At 41.9% G+C, this 16360-nt stretch overlaps 1 protein-coding gene across 1 annotated transcript in view; it reads right to left on the bottom strand.

The window, feature by feature from the left end:
• Positions 1-2314, bottom strand: part of ZBED4 (zinc finger BED-type containing 4) — a 29555-nt gene extending 27241 nt beyond the window's left edge. The window contains exon 1 of the mRNA XM_040343655.1: positions 2132-2314. The gene's annotated coding sequence lies outside the window, so the exon portion shown is untranslated. The remainder of the gene's footprint in view (positions 1-2131) is intronic.
• Positions 2315-16360: the final 14046 nt, after the last annotated feature.

Below are 16360 nucleotides of genomic sequence, written 5' to 3'. Positions count from 1 at the left end.
GCTAGCTGTGGGGGGCACTCGATAGGAAGGAGGAGCCAGAAGCAGCAAAAGAGGACCCAAGAAGAGGGGGATCCGGGCTACTCTGTGCAAAACCAACTGCATAGAGGTGGCAAGTATAAGGTTTTTTTTTTTTTACTCAAGACTTTACAAACACGTTAACCACCTTAGCCCCAGAATGTAATGCGTTTTATGCAGGTTTAGCTGTTAAAAAAAAACCTGTGTATAGACATTCAAAACGTCTATAGCTTCTGCTGGGCACTGCCACCTTTGATGCAATGTTAGCAGTCCCAGAGCTGCCACTCAAGTGACATTCTATAGTATTCCCCTTCAGCCATCCATTCACACCCGAGTGTTTGGTTACACATTTTGGTGCATTACCTTACATGCGACAATTCTTAACAGCAACAACCCCATCTCCTCTATTGTGGCTGTTCAGATCTCTAAGCTCAAAAAAAATATGTATGAGTATTGTTGGAGCTGCGCAGTAAGATTCACCTGAACCTGCAGTTAATTCCCCCTCCCCCTTTCCTCTTCAGGAGTCATTTTTGGGTTTTTGACTTTCATAAGCATTCCTCCTTTGCTAGCCTTTACACAGAAAGCCCAAGCGCCGCGCCCCCCCCCCCCCCCCACACACACACACACACAAATACAACTTTTCTTGCCTGAACTCCTTTAGATTTACCAAAACCATGTAGTGCAAGGACCTGCCTGATTGCATACAAAATGAAACTCTTAATATTTGAATGCATAATATTTGGTTTTGTAAATCTGAAGTAAAAAAAAAAAAAAAAAAAAAAGACAGAAAATTGTATAGTGTGTATACAGCTTTAAAGGGGAGTTCCAGGCTTTTTTTTGTGTTTATTAAAAGTCAGCAGCTACAAAAAGTGTAATAAACAGACACTTACCTGTTCCACTGTCCAGCGACGCGCCGGCCGGAGCTCTGCTCACCCCCTCTCAGGCCGGCGTCTTTATTCCTAGTGTGGGCACCCGGCCGTGACAGCTTTCGGCTTCGTGGCCGGGCACTCACTGCGCTCTGCGAGTGGTCAGACGACCGCCTAGGACCTGTCACGTGTCCCAGGCGATCGCCTACAGGGAGGGGCCACTGTAGGCAATATGACGTATCACTCAAGCGGTCCCGGGCAGAAGGAGGAAGTAGGACAGGAAGTCCCACTCCTACTGAAAGCTCTCCCCTGATTAGCTAGCTGACTTTGACAGCCACAGGAGTCAATAGCACTATTGCTGTGTCTCAGTGAATCGGGGGAGCCCCCCCCCAGGACAAGAAGTGCCCAGGAACAGCTTAGACAATCGTGGAAATCGCGGGAGAAAATGATGGGGCTCAGGTAAGTATTGGGGATGCTGCCACACACACACAAGTTTTTTCTTGATGCATTAAGAAAAAAAAAAAAAAAACCCTTCTGCCTTTAAGCACGATTTTGTACACTCATGTCCTAGATGCGCAGGTTACACAGGTGGTTGTTATTGCACCGTCCATTCCGCCGTAATTTTAGATCTCTATTTCTCCTTGCCTTTTATTGCCACCTGTTACCTTTGACACCATTGCCTTGATGTTCGCTCACACCTTTGTGTCTTTGGAAATTTCAATACTTTGTCATTTTAATAAAGTTTGAAACAAAAAAGTAAGCCTAAGCGCTGCACCTGGCACGTGATCAGCGCAGCTGTCTTACGTGAAGAAGCCTTACTTGGGATCTTTGCTAGTTGCTGACAGGGTCTCTTTAGATAGCAGGTTCCAAAGTCAGAAAACAAATAGACAGGACTATGTACATTAGATAAGAGGAAAGTGCAGGAGATGTTGGGAGAGGAGTATAGTGAAGGCTCCCATGGCTGGGATCTCATCTCCTCACACACACCATTGTGAATCATTGATGGAACATAACACAGCTGTGTGTCCTTCCTCCTCTCCGGGGTGAAGAGGTGACGACACCCCCCTCCCCCCTATGTACAGCCATAGGAATTCCCTGAGCCATGTGGAGCCGGGGAGAAGAGCACACAGGAAGACACACAAGGGAAATGGGTGTATTGGAGGTCAGTGTGTGTGACCAGGCCTTCCTCATACAGGAACTCAGAGGTGGCCGCACTTGTCCCACACACAGCACCGTCCTCTCACACTCACCTGGCAGATATGGGCCGCCGCAGCCACCCGCTGAGCGCTCAATGTTCACAGCTCGGAAACTCGCCTCTCCGTCCCCCATTCATTACTTTAATGCTTTGTCTCCCTCCCGTTCCCGCGACGCTCCGTCCGACGGCGAGATGAAGACGAGAGGCGGGGCGCAGCCTGCGTGCGGCTACGTCAACAAGTCAAAGGTTCTCAAAATGGCCGCTTCCTCCAGGGCGAGTGCGCGCGACAGGGACTGCTTAGGGCACAACAGTCAGAGCAACGGGCCCCGCCCCTCCCAGCGTCAATCTGACACATAATACAAATGACGATATTGGGAGGGGCGGGGTCTTCTTACTACTCTGTACTCATCGCGTCGCGTTTGTTTTGGTAGCGAGCCGTGGTTTCCGGTGACTGCTGGCCTGTGCCCTGGGGGTGGGGTGGGGTGAGTGTCCAGGGAGGAGCCCTTCTCATCTCTCCAGTAATTGTACATAGGAGATACTACACACTTCCCTCATCAGTTATTGTACATAGGAGATACTAAATACTTCTCATTTCACCAGTAATTGTACATAGGAGATACTACAGACTTCCCTCACCAGTAATTGTACATAGGAGATACTAAATACTTCTAATCTCACCAGTAATTGTACATAGGAGATACTACACACTTCCCTCACCAGTAATTGTACATAGGAGATACTACACACTTCCCTCACCAGTAAGTGTAAATAGGAGATACTACACACTTCCCTCACCAGTAAGTGTACATAGGAGATACTAAATACTTCTCATCTCACCAGTAAGTGTAAATAGGAGATACTACACACTTCCCTCATCAGTAAGTGTACAACGGAGATACTAAATACTTCTCATCTCACCAGTAATTGTACATAGGAGATACTACACACTTCCCTCATCAGTTATTGTACATAGGAGATACTACAGACTTCCCTCATCAGCAATTGTACATAGGAGATGCTACACACTTCCCTGACCAGTAATTGTACATAGGAGATACTACACACTTCCCTCACCAGTAATTGTACATAGGATATACTACACACTTCCCTGACCAGTAATTGTACATAGGAGATACTACACACTTCCCTCGTCAGTAAGTGTACATAGGAGATACTACACACTTCCCTCGTCAGTAAGTGTACATAGGAGATACTAAATACTTCTCATCTCACCAGTAATTGTACATAGGAGATACTACACACTTCCCTCACCAGTAATTGTACATAGGAGATACTACAGACTTCCCTCACCAGTAATTGTACATATGAGATACTACACACTTCCCTCATCAGTTATTGTACATAGGAGATACTAAATACTTCCCTCATCAGCAATTGTACATAGGAGATACTACACACTTCCCTCATCAGTTATTGTACATAGGAGATACTAAATACTTCCCTCACCAGTAATTGTACATAGGAGATACTACACACTTCCCTCATCAGTTATTGTACATAGGAGATACTAAATACTTCCCTCACCAGTAATTGTACATAGGAGATACTACAGACTTCCCTCACCAGTAATTGTACATAGGAGATACTACACACTTCCCTCATCAGTTATTGTACATAGCAGATACTAAATACTTCCCTCACCAGTAATTGTACATAGGAGATACTACAGACTTCCCTCATCAGCAATTGTACATTGGAGATACTAAATACTTCTCATCTCACCAGTAAGTGTAAATAGGAGATACTACACACTTTCCTCATCAGTAAGTGTACAACGGAGATACTAAATACTTCTCATCTCACCAGTAATTGTACATAGGAGATACTACAGACTTCCCTCATCAGTTATTGTACATAGGAGATACTAAATACTTCTCATCTCACCAGTAATTGTACATAGGAGATACTACAGACTTCCCTCACCAGTAATTGTACATAGGAGATACTAAATACTTCTCATCTCACCAGTAATTGTACATAGGAGATACTACAGACTTCCCTCACCAGTAATTGTACATAGGAGATACTAAATACTTCTCATCTCACCAGAAATTGTAAATAGGAGATACTACACACTTCCCTCATCAGTAAGTGTACAAAGGAGATACTAAATACTTCTCATCTCACCAGTAATTGTACATAGGAGATACTACAGACTTCCCTCACCAGTAATTGTACATAGGAGATACTAAATACTTCCCTCACCAGTAATTGTACATAGGAGATACTACAGACTTCCCTCATCAGTAATTGCACATAGGAGATACTACACACTTCCCTCATCTGTTATTGTACATAGGAGATACTAAATACTTCTCATCTCACCAGTAATTGTACATAGGAGATACTACAGGCTTCCCTCACCCGTACCTCCCAACTGTCCATGATTTTGAGGGACTGTCCCTGATTTGGAGCAATGTCCCTCTGTCTCTCATTCCTCCTCATTTGTCCCTCATTTTGGTCTGATCTATATAGATGTATACAAAATGCACTTTTTATCTATCAAAAAGTGTTTCCCAGTGCTAAACCTTTCATCTGATTTCTAAATTGCTGCATTTGTAAATTCCAAAAGCCAATATAAAGCAATAGTATTGGTAAAAACATCTATCTAATCTTATTTTTTGTACAATTCTCCTTTGACCACTTGCTTACTGGGCACATATACCCCCTTCCTGCCCAAGCAAAATTTCAGCTTCCGGCACTGTGTCGCTTTAACTGACATTTGCGCGGTCGTGCGACGTGGCTCCCAAACATAATTGACGTCCCTTTTTCCCCACAAATAGAGCTTTCTTTTGGTGGTATTTGATCACCTCTGCGGTTTTAATTTTTTGCGCTATAAACTAAAAAAGAACGTAAATTTTGAAAAAAAACACAATATTTTTTACTTTTTGCTATAATAAATATCCCAACTTTTTTTTAAAAAAAACTATTTTTTTTCTCAGTTTAGGCCGATACATATTCTTCTACGTATTTTTGTTAAAAAAAAAAAAATTGCAATAAGCGACTGGTTTGCGCAAAAGTTATAGCGCCTACAAAATAGGGGACAGAATTATGATTTTTTTTTTTTTTTTACTAGTAATGGCGGTGATCTGCGATTTTTATTGGGACTGCGACATTACGGCGGACACATCGGACACTTTTGACACATTTTTGGGACCATTTACATTTATACAGCGACCAGTGCTATAAATATGCACTGGTTACTGTATAAATGTGACTGGAAGGGAAGGGGTTAACACTAAGGGGCGAGGAAGGGGTTAAATGTGTGCCCTGCATAGTGTTTCTAACTGTGGGGGAAGGGGACTGACTGGGGGAGGTGACCGATCTGTGTCCCTATGTACAAGGGACACATCATCGGTCTCCTCTCCCTGACAGGACGTGGATCTGTGTGTTTACACACACAGATCCACGTCCTTGTCTGTGTATCCGCCGATCGCGGGCACATGGCAGACATCGCGGCCGCCAGGCACGCGCATCAGCACTTCAGTGATGCGGCAGGGGCGCGCGTGCCCCCCAGTGGCTGGAGGAGCGGAGGACGTCCATAGATGTCCTCCCGGCAATTGAGAGCCACCTTGTGGCCGTCTTTTGTCAATTGTCGGATGTAAAGTGGTTAAGGGGACGTGACAAGGGGTGTGTCCTATGCCTGCATACTTTTGGTGATAGGTGTCCCTCATTCCCATCTCAGAAAGTTGGGAGGTATGCTCACCAGTAATTGTACATAGGAGATACTAAATACTTCTCATCTCACCAGTAATTGTACATAGGAGATACTACAGACTTCCCTCACCAGTAATTGTACATAGGAGATACTAAATACTTCTCATCTCACCAGAAATTGTAAATAGGAGATACTACACACTTCCCTCATCAGTAAGTGTACAAAGGAGATACTAAATACTTCTCATCTCACCAGTAATTGTACATAGGAGATACTACAGACTTCCCTCACCAGTAATTGTACATAGGAGATACTAAATACTTCCCTCACCAGTAATTGTACATAGGAGATACTACAGACTTCCCTCATCAGTAATTGCACATAGGAGATACTACACACTTCCCTCATCTGTTATTGTACATAGGAGATACTAAATACTTCTCATCTCACCAGTAATTGTACATAGGAGATACTACAGGCTTCCCTCACCCGTACCTCCCAACTGTCCATGATTTTGAGGGACTGTCCCTGATTTGGAGCAATGTCCCTCTGTCTCTCATTCCTCCTCATTTGTCCCTCATTTTGGTCTGATCTATATAGATGTATACAAAATGCACTTTTTATCTATCAAAAAGTGTTTCCCAGTGCTAAACCTTTCATCTGATTTCTAAATTGCTGCATTTGTAAATTCCAAAAGCCAATATAAAGCAATAGTATTGGTAAAAACATCTATCTAATCTTATTTTTTGTACAATTCTCCTTTGACCACTTGCTTACTGGGCACATATACCCCCTTCCTGCCCAAGCAAAATTTCAGCTTCCGGCACTGTGTCGCTTTAACTGACATTTGCGCGGTCGTGCGACGTGGCTCCCAAACATAATTGACGTCCCTTTTTCCCCACAAATAGAGCTTTCTTTTGGTGGTATTTGATCACCTCTGCGGTTTTAATTTTTTGCGCTATAAACTAAAAAAGAACGTAAATTTTGAAAAAAAACACAATATTTTTTACTTTTTGCTATAATAAATATCCCAACTTTTTTTTAAAAAAAACTATTTTTTTTCTCAGTTTAGGCCGATACATATTCTTCTACGTATTTTTGTTAAAAAAAAAAAAATTGCAATAAGCGACTGGTTTGCGCAAAAGTTATAGCGCCTACAAAATAGGGGACAGAATTATGATTTTTTTTTTTTTTTTACTAGTAATGGCGGTGATCTGCGATTTTTATTGGGACTGCGACATTACGGCGGACACATCGGACACTTTTGACACATTTTTGGGACCATTTACATTTATACAGCGACCAGTGCTATAAATATGCACTGGTTACTGTATAAATGTGACTGGAAGGGAAGGGGTTAACACTAAGGGGCGAGGAAGGGGTTAAATGTGTGCCCTGCATAGTGTTTCTAACTGTGGGGGAAGGGGACTGACTGGGGGAGGTGACCGATCTGTGTCCCTATGTACAAGGGACACATCATCGGTCTCCTCTCCCTGACAGGACGTGGATCTGTGTGTTTACACACACAGATCCACGTCCTTGTCTGTGTATCCGCCGATCGCGGGCACATGGCAGACATCGCGGCCGCCAGGCACGCGCATCAGCACTTCAGTGATGCGGCAGGGGCGCGCGTGCCCCCCAGTGGCTGGAGGAGCGGAGGACGTCCATAGATGTCCTCCCGGCAATTGAGAGCCACCTTGTGGCCGTCTTTTGTCAATTGTCGGATGTAAAGTGGTTAAGGGGACGTGACAAGGGGTGTGTCCTATGCCTGCATACTTTTGGTGATAGGTGTCCCTCATTCCCATCTCAGAAAGTTGGGAGGTATGCTCACCAGTAATTGTACATAGGAGATACTAAATACTTCTCATCTCTCCAGTAATTGTACATAGGAGATACTACAGACTTCTCTCACCAGTAATTGTATATAGGAGATACACACTTCTCATCTCACTAGTAATTGTACATAGGAGATACACACTTCTCATCTCACCAGTAACTGTACATAGGAGATACACACTTCTCATCTCACCAGTAATTGTACACACAGGAGATACACACTTCTCATCTCACCAGTAACTGTACATAGGAGATACACACTTCTCATCTGACCAGCAATTGTACACAGAGATACAGACTTCTCTTCTCACCAGTACGTAGGAGATACACACTTCTCATTTCACCAGTACATAGGAGATACACACGTCTCATCTCACCAGTAATTGTACATAGGAGATACACACTTCTCATCTCACCAGTACATAGGAGATACACACGTCTCATCTCACCAGTAATTGTACATAGGAGATACACACGTCTCATCCCACCAGTAATTGTATATAGGAGATACACACTTCTCCTCTCACAAGTAATTGTACATTGGAGATACACACTTCTCCTCTCACAAGTAATTGTACATAGGAGATACACACGTCTCATCTCACCAGTAATTGTACATAGGTGATACACACTTCTCCTCTCACAAGTAATTGTACATTGGAGATACACACTTCTCCTCTCACAAGTAATTTTACATAGGAGATACACACTTCTCCTCTCACAAGTAATTGTACATAGGAGATACACACTTCTCCTCTCACAAGTAATTGTACATAGGAGATACACACTTCTCATTTCACCAGTAATTGTAGATAGAGATACAGACTTCTCATCTCACCAGTAATTGTACATAGGAGATACACACGTCTCATCCCACCAGTAATTGTACATAGGAGATACTGGTGAGATGAGAAGTGTGTATCTCCTATGTACAATTACTGGTGAGATGAGAAGTGTGTATCTCCAATGTACAATTACTTGTGAGAGGAGAAGTGTGTATCACCTATGTACAATTACTGGTGAGAGGAAAAGTCTGTATCTCATATGTACAATTACTGGTGAGATGAGACGTGTGTATCTCCTATGTACACTTACTGGTGAGATGAGAAGTGTGTAAGTGTACATAGGAGATACACACGTCTCATCTCACCAGTAATTGTACATATGAGATACAGACTTTTCCTATCACCAGTAATTGTACATAGGTGATACACACTTCTCCTCTCACAAGTAATTGTACATTGGAGATACACACTTCTCATCTCACCAGTAATTGTACATAGGAGATACACACTTCTCATCTCACCAGTAAGTGTACATAGAGATACACACGTCACATCTCACCAGTAATTGTATATAGAAGATACAGACTTCTCATCTCACCAATAATTGTACATAGGAGATACAGACTTCTCCTCTCACCAGTTATTGTTTATAGAGATAGAGATACATACTTCTCCTCTCACCAGTAATTGTACACAGAGATACAGACTTCTCATCTCATCAATAATTGTATATATGAGATACACACTTCTCAATTCACCAGTAATTGTATATAGGAGATACACACTTCTCATCTCACCAGCACATAGGAGATACACACTTCTCATCTCACCAGTTATTGTACACATAGAGATACACACTTCACATCTCACCAGTAATTGTACACATAGGATATACACACTTCTCATCTCACCAGTAATTGTACATAGGAGATACACACTTCTCATTTCACCAGTAATTGTAGATAGAGATACAGACTTCTCATCTCACCAGTAATTGTAGATAGAGATACAGACTTCTCATCTCACCAGTAATTGTACATAGGAGATACACACTTCTCATCTCACCAACAATTGTACATAGGAGATACAGACTTCTCATCTCACCAACAATTGTACACAGGAAATACACACTTCTCCTCTCACCAGTAATTGTACATAGAGATACACACTTCTCATCTCACCAACAATTGTACATAGGAGATACAGACTTCTCATCTCACCAACAATTGTACATAGGAGATACAGGCACTTGAATAGCAGATAGACGAATTGTAGATGTGTAGAGGAAGGTCTGAGTGGGACTCACAAACACCTAAAGCAATACATATACAGGTGCATCTCATAAAATTAGAACATCATCAAAAAGTTCATTTATTTCAGTGATTCAATTGAAAATGTGAAACTCCTTTATTATATCAATGTTACACACAGAATGATATATTTCAAGCATTTCTTTCTGTTAATGATGATGATTATGGCTTATGCCCCGTACACACGATTGGATTTTCTGTTGGAAAAACCTTGCATGGTTTTTCCGACGAAATTCCGCTCAAGCTTGGATTGCATACACACGGTCACACAAAAGTTTTCGACTGTAAAGAACGCGGTGACGTACAACACTACGACGAGCCAAGAAAATTAAGTTCAATGCTTCCGAGCATGCGTCTAATTGTTTCCGAACATGCGTCAGAATTTTGCGCGTCGGAATTGCTACAGATAATGGTATTTTCTGATAGGAATTTTTTCCGTCCGGAAAATTTGAGAACCAGCTCTCAATCTTTTGTTGGCGTAAATTCCGACAGCAAAAGTCCGAATGGAGCATACACACGGTCGGAATTTCGGCCCAAAAGCTGACATCGGACTTTTCTTGTCTTAATTTCGGATTGTGTGTACGCGGCATTACACCTAGTGAAAAACAAAAATTCAGTATCTTGGAATATTAGAATATTACATAAGGCCAATAAAAATTAATTTGAACCCCAAACTTGCGTTCGTGGCTTACTGGGGTTAAACCGGATCACCCCAGTACCCAAATGCAGCCACTGTGCCCATCAAATGTTGCTACTGTGCCCATAAAATGCTGCCAGTGTGCCCATAAAATGCAGCCACTGTGCCCATAAAATGCAGCCACTGTGCCCATCAAATGCTGCTATTGTGCCCATCAAATGCTGCCAGTGTGCCCATTAAATGCTGCCACTGTGCCATTGAATTGTATCCATTCACTTTTCTAACACACGTGACCTGGGTGAACTGCCAGCACCAAGCATGGCACTGGCAGTTCACCTATTTTGAAGCCTTTTAGAGCCTATGTTTCAAAAACACCCCCCACCGCTATAATTCAGGCACCCGAAAAGGGTCCGGGCACCTGAATAGGGGGTGGCAGCGTCGGCCATGGATAGATTTATGCTATGCACAAATCTATCCATTGATCAGAAAGGGGGTGGTGCCCGTGCGCCCTCATGGACGCACCGCCACTGGCGGTACAGTTTTTAGCAGTTGGCTCTTTAGTGATAACAACCGATGTGGCTAAAAGCCACTCGGCTGTTATCCTAAGGAGTGGAAGGGAACGTTCTCCCCACCCCCCGCCATCTTCCACTGCTTTTTACCGTCCCACCGGGAGACCCAAGCCACCATTCGGCGTGTCCGCCGGCTAGGCTGAGACCTGAATGAAGCCAGATTCGACTTTGATCAGGTCTCCAATTAAAAATCCCAGAAGCCACATCACTTCCCGTTTACTTGTCTGCCAATAGTGCCAATTTCCAAACAATTACTGTATTGAGAATCGCAGATTTTGGCAATCTGAATACTTTTACGTAGTGCAAAGTTTTAGACTAGGGCTGCAACTAACGATTATTTTTATAATCAATTAGTTGGGCGATAATTTTTACGATTAATCAGTTAATTACCTTTAAAAAAGTGGGGTGTATAATTTAGTTAATATGTGAAGTTTAAAAAAAAAGGCAATTTATTCTTAAATATCTCTATGCAGTGGTAAATATAAATAGCCAACTATATGGTGAGGGAGCAAAATATCTAATCCGCTCTGAGAATATCTGACAGATTAGATATACTGTATATACTATTAGAGGGTGAATCTGGTAAATATAATCATATATCATTATTAGAAATAATAGAAAACTTCTTGGTCAAAGGAATTTTCAGAGCGGGTATGCGGTTTTCATTCAGAAAATTCATTCATTTTAAAACTAAATGTTAAAAGCAACAACATACTTTCATTCATCGAATTTACAAAGAATTTTTGTATTAATATTCTCGTCTGAAAATTGATTTGTGTGACCAGCATAAGGATCAGTACACACCTATGCAGTTTGCTTTTGATCTGTTTCTGCAGTGTGTTTTGCTGTGCAGTTAGATTTTTGCGCACAAGATTTTGGTGAGTCAGTCTCGCGGGTTCGGCGGAGGTCAAGACACACACCCGACTCATATGATTCGCGATGACACGCCCCGCTTGTCCATCATTGGCTGCAGGTGATCACGCAACATCGCTTGGCCTATCTGTGCTGCATGGAATTTGGCGTGCCCAGTAGTCGAATTGTAACTGTCGTGATGGTACGTTGTGTGATTTCTTTCTTAATATTTTAATCCCTTCATACTAACTATGTCGAGCAAAAAAAGAAAGTGGTCAGACGAATATGTACAATATGGATTCACATGTATAACGGAACGTGATGGGAGTCAGCGTCCTAACTGCATGATTTGCAATGCCAAGTTGAGCAATTCTAGTCTAGCACCGGCAAAACTAAGAGAACACTTCCTTAAGCTGCATGGAGATGGAAAATACAAGAGCACAACGCTCGCTGAATTCAAGGGGAGGAGAGCCAGATTCGATGAAAAGGCTAGTCTGCCTGTTCTCGGCTTTGTACCCATCAACAAACCGATCCTCATAGCATCGTACGAAGTTGCTTACCTAATCGCAAAGCAGGGCAAACCACACACCATTGGTGAAACACTCATAAAACCAGCTGTGTTGAAGATGGCGAATATCATGCTGGGAAAAGCGGCTGAAGTTAAGTTATCCAAAATTCCTCTTTCAAATGACACCATCAGCGACAGAATAGAGGACATGTGCAAAGACATCTTGGCTCAAGTAGTTGCAGATCTGATTTCAAGCCCGGCAAAATTCAGCCTTCAACTCAACGAGACCACAGACGTTTCCAATCTAAGCCAGCTTGCAGTATTTGTGCGCTATGTGAAAGACGACGTGATAAAGGAAGATTTTTTATTTTGTAAGCCTCTTACAACAACTAAGGCAGCCGATGTGAAGAAACTTGTGGATGACTTCTTCAAAGACAACAATCTTTCGTGGGATATGGTTTCTGCAGTTTGTTCGGATGGAGCTCCAGCCATGCTGGGAAGAAAGTCTGGTTTTGGTGCGCTAGTGAAAGCCGATGCACCACACATCATTGTTACACATTGTATTATGCACAGGCATGTGTTGGCAACAAAAACCTTGCCTCCGAAACTGGCAGAAGTATTAATAATTGTAGTGGAATGCGTGAACTATGTGCAAAATTGTGCTCTGAGGCACTGCATCTTCAGGGAGCTGTGTAAAGAAATGGGATCTGAATTCGAGGTACTTCTGTACCATTCTAACGTTCGGTGGTTATCCCGGGGACAGGAGCTGAATCGTGTTTTTGCTGTGGGTGAGACAGCCGTTCACGTTTAGTGTTGAGACAACAGATGTCAATGATGAATACCTCGATGAAATCATTGAACTTCAGCACAGCCAGGTTCAACAGCAACTCTTCATAACAACAACGCTCTCAACGTTTTGGTGTCAACAAATGGTAACATACCCTATTATTGCTAAGAAAGCTCTGGAGATTTTCATACCGTTTGTTACAACATATCTTTGCGAGCAATCCTTTGAGGATGCTGGACATAAAAACGAAGAAAAGGAACAGACTTTTTTTGCGAAAATGACATGAGAGTGGCACTTGCCAAGGTAAAGCCGTGCATTTCTGAACTGGTCTCTGAAAGACAACAGCAGAAGTCACACTGATTTGCAGTAAATATTCATTATTATGTTTTTGTGTGAAAATCATGTTTTAATGGTTTTGTTCTTTGTTCTTAATGGTTTTGTTCTTTAATGGATTTGTTCATTTTGTGCACCAATGTATAAATATATACCTAAATATATACCTATGTTTTGAATTTGAAAAAATCATATTTTATTTTTCCAATTAAGAAGGGTTTGGTGAATGCGCATATGAAACTGGTGGGGTTCAGTACCTCCAACAAGGTTAACCACTTCCTGACGGCCGTACGACTATATACAGCCGCAGTGTGGTTCTAATTCTCTGCGACGCTGTCTTTTTACGGCCTCCGCTCCTCCGGGCCACTGGGCGGTGCGCGCGTGCCTGCCGCATCACTGTGATGCCGATGCGCGTGCCTGGCGGCCGCGATGTCCGCCACACACACCCGCGATCGGCGTTTACACAGACAAGGACGTGGATCTGTGTGTGTGAACACACAGATGCATGTCCTGTCAGGGAGAGAGGAGACCTAGTGTTTACCCCTTCCCTGCCAGTCACATTTATACAGCAATTAGTGCATATTTATAGCACTGATCGCAGTATAAATGTGAATGGTGCCAAAAATGTTTTAAAAGTGTCCGATGTGTCCACCATAATGTCGTAGTTCCAATAAAAATCGCAGATCGCCGCCATTACTAGTAAAAAAAAACAACATAATTCTGTCCCCTATTTTGTAGGCGCTATAACTTTTTTGCAAACCAGTCGCTTATTGCGATTTTATTTTATTTTTTTACCAAAATATGTAGAATAATACGTATTGGCGTAGACTGAGAATTTTTTTTTTTTTAAATTGGGCTATTTATTATAGCAACAAGTAAAAAATATTTTTTTTTTTCAAAATTGTCGCTCTTTTTTTGTTTATAGCGCAAAAAATAAAAACCGCAGAGGTGATCAAATACCACCAAAAGAAAGCTCTATTTGTGGGAAAAAAAGGACGTCAATTTTGTTTGGGAGCCACATCTCACGACCGCGCAATTGTCAGTTAAAGCGATGCAGTGCCGGAAGCTGAAATTTCACCTGGGCAGGAGGGGGGTATATGTGCCCAGTAAGCAAGTGGTTAAGAACCACTGCTCTATGTAGTAGTGTATTTGCCTTTTTATCCAACTGGTCTTTTATTTTACCAAACACACTTGTTTGTATGTCAAAAGAAGGGGATAAAGAGATCCGCCAACAGCCTCATAGTGTAGCCATGTCTATAAATATAAAGCAAAGTAGGTAATGTATTCAGAGACGAAGGGGAGGTAGCGGGCATTGAGGATGCAATAAATCTCCTATGTGGGGCACACTCAGATACCTGTGCACTGAATTTGAAGAGCGTAGAATGAATGTGGCAATTTCCCAATTTCCAGTATTTCAATCTCCACTATAATAGGGATCCTTCCCTACTGAAAGTATGTACAATTGAATCTTTACCATCCCTTTTACCAGAAGTTGAAACTCTTTTCACAAGACATAGACTGTATTGGTAATGCAAAATGGACAGCCTCAAACCGTGAGGCCTTAATGAAGAGGTAGAATTCTGTACAATCCAGTACAGTATTACAACATCTCCATACCATGCTCACCTCTTCAGTTTATTCCTATAACCATGGTATCTTTGCATATTGGGATTTATGGTATGCTCTATGCAATGGTCATCCCTAGCCATCCAAGAACTTGCTTCTGTTTCCTCTTTTTTGGTTCACAACCTCCTTACTTCTGCCACTTTTATGTATCTCCCCAGTTTCACTTCACTTCACATACGGCATGACTACTAGCAACATTTGTACCTGTTTATGTTATAAATTGTGTCTACAACCGAGCACAGTTTAGATGCTGTTAACACCATGCTTCCTTTACTTGCACATACAGTATAAGATCCTCTCTGTTATTGACTCATTTGTGGTATTGTAGCTCATTGACTTACAGCACAAAATATAGTTTTTTATCATGATTTTTTATAATTATTTTTATTATTATTAGGATTAGCTTTGTGAATACGCTTATATGAACTCTACTGTTGATATTTACATGAGTTTTTATATGAATTTCTCAATCATTTGTTATTTAGTTAATATTAGGTATTTTGTGACAGTCTGGTACACTATCACTGTATTACAGTGCCTTGAAAAAGTATTTATACCCCTTGAAATTTTCCACATTTTGTCATGTTACAACCAAAAATGCAAATGTATTTTATTGGGATTTTATGTGATAGACCAACACAAAGTGGCACATAATTGTGAAGTAGAAGGAAAATTATAAGTGGGTTTTACAAATAAATATGTGAAAAGTGTGGCGTGCCTTTTTATTCAGTCAATACTTTGTAGACCCACCTTTCGCTGCAATTACAGCTGCAAGTCTTTTTGGGGATGTCTCTACCAGCTTTGCACATCTAGAAAGTGACATTTTTGCCCATTCCTCTTTGAAAAATAGCTCATGCTCTGTCAGATTCGATGGAGCGCGTCTGTGAACAGCAATTTTCAAGTCTTGTCAAAGATTCTTATTTGGATTTAGATCTGGACTTTCACTGTGGCATTTTAATACATGAATATACTTTGATCTAAACCTTTTCATTGTAGCGCTGGCTATGGGCCGGATTCAGATAGGAGATACGCCAGCGTATTTATTTATTTTTTATTTATTTATTAAAATGCTTATAAAACACAGCGCAGTCTTACACACGTGCCTCGATGCGCTGGCGGGATAAAAACAGAACAGAAAAGGGGCAAAAACTACATCGACCAAACAAGTATCTCTGAGTGCCGGCGGTCGTATCCATGCGCCTGATTCAGAGAATCAGTTACGCATAGATATCCCTAAGATCCGACTGGTGTAAGTGTCTTACAACGTCGTATCTTAGGCTGCATAATCACACTGGGCGCTAGGTGGCACTTCCGTATAGTTACGCGAGGAATATGCAAATTAGTATTTACGCCGATTCAGAA

Source organism: Rana temporaria, chromosome 3 (genome assembly GCF_905171775.1).
Source record: "Rana temporaria chromosome 3, aRanTem1.1, whole genome shotgun sequence".
In the NCBI taxonomy this organism is placed as follows: domain Eukaryota; kingdom Metazoa; phylum Chordata; class Amphibia; order Anura; family Ranidae; genus Rana; species Rana temporaria.
This window is presented reverse-complemented; position numbering and strand designations above follow the sequence as displayed.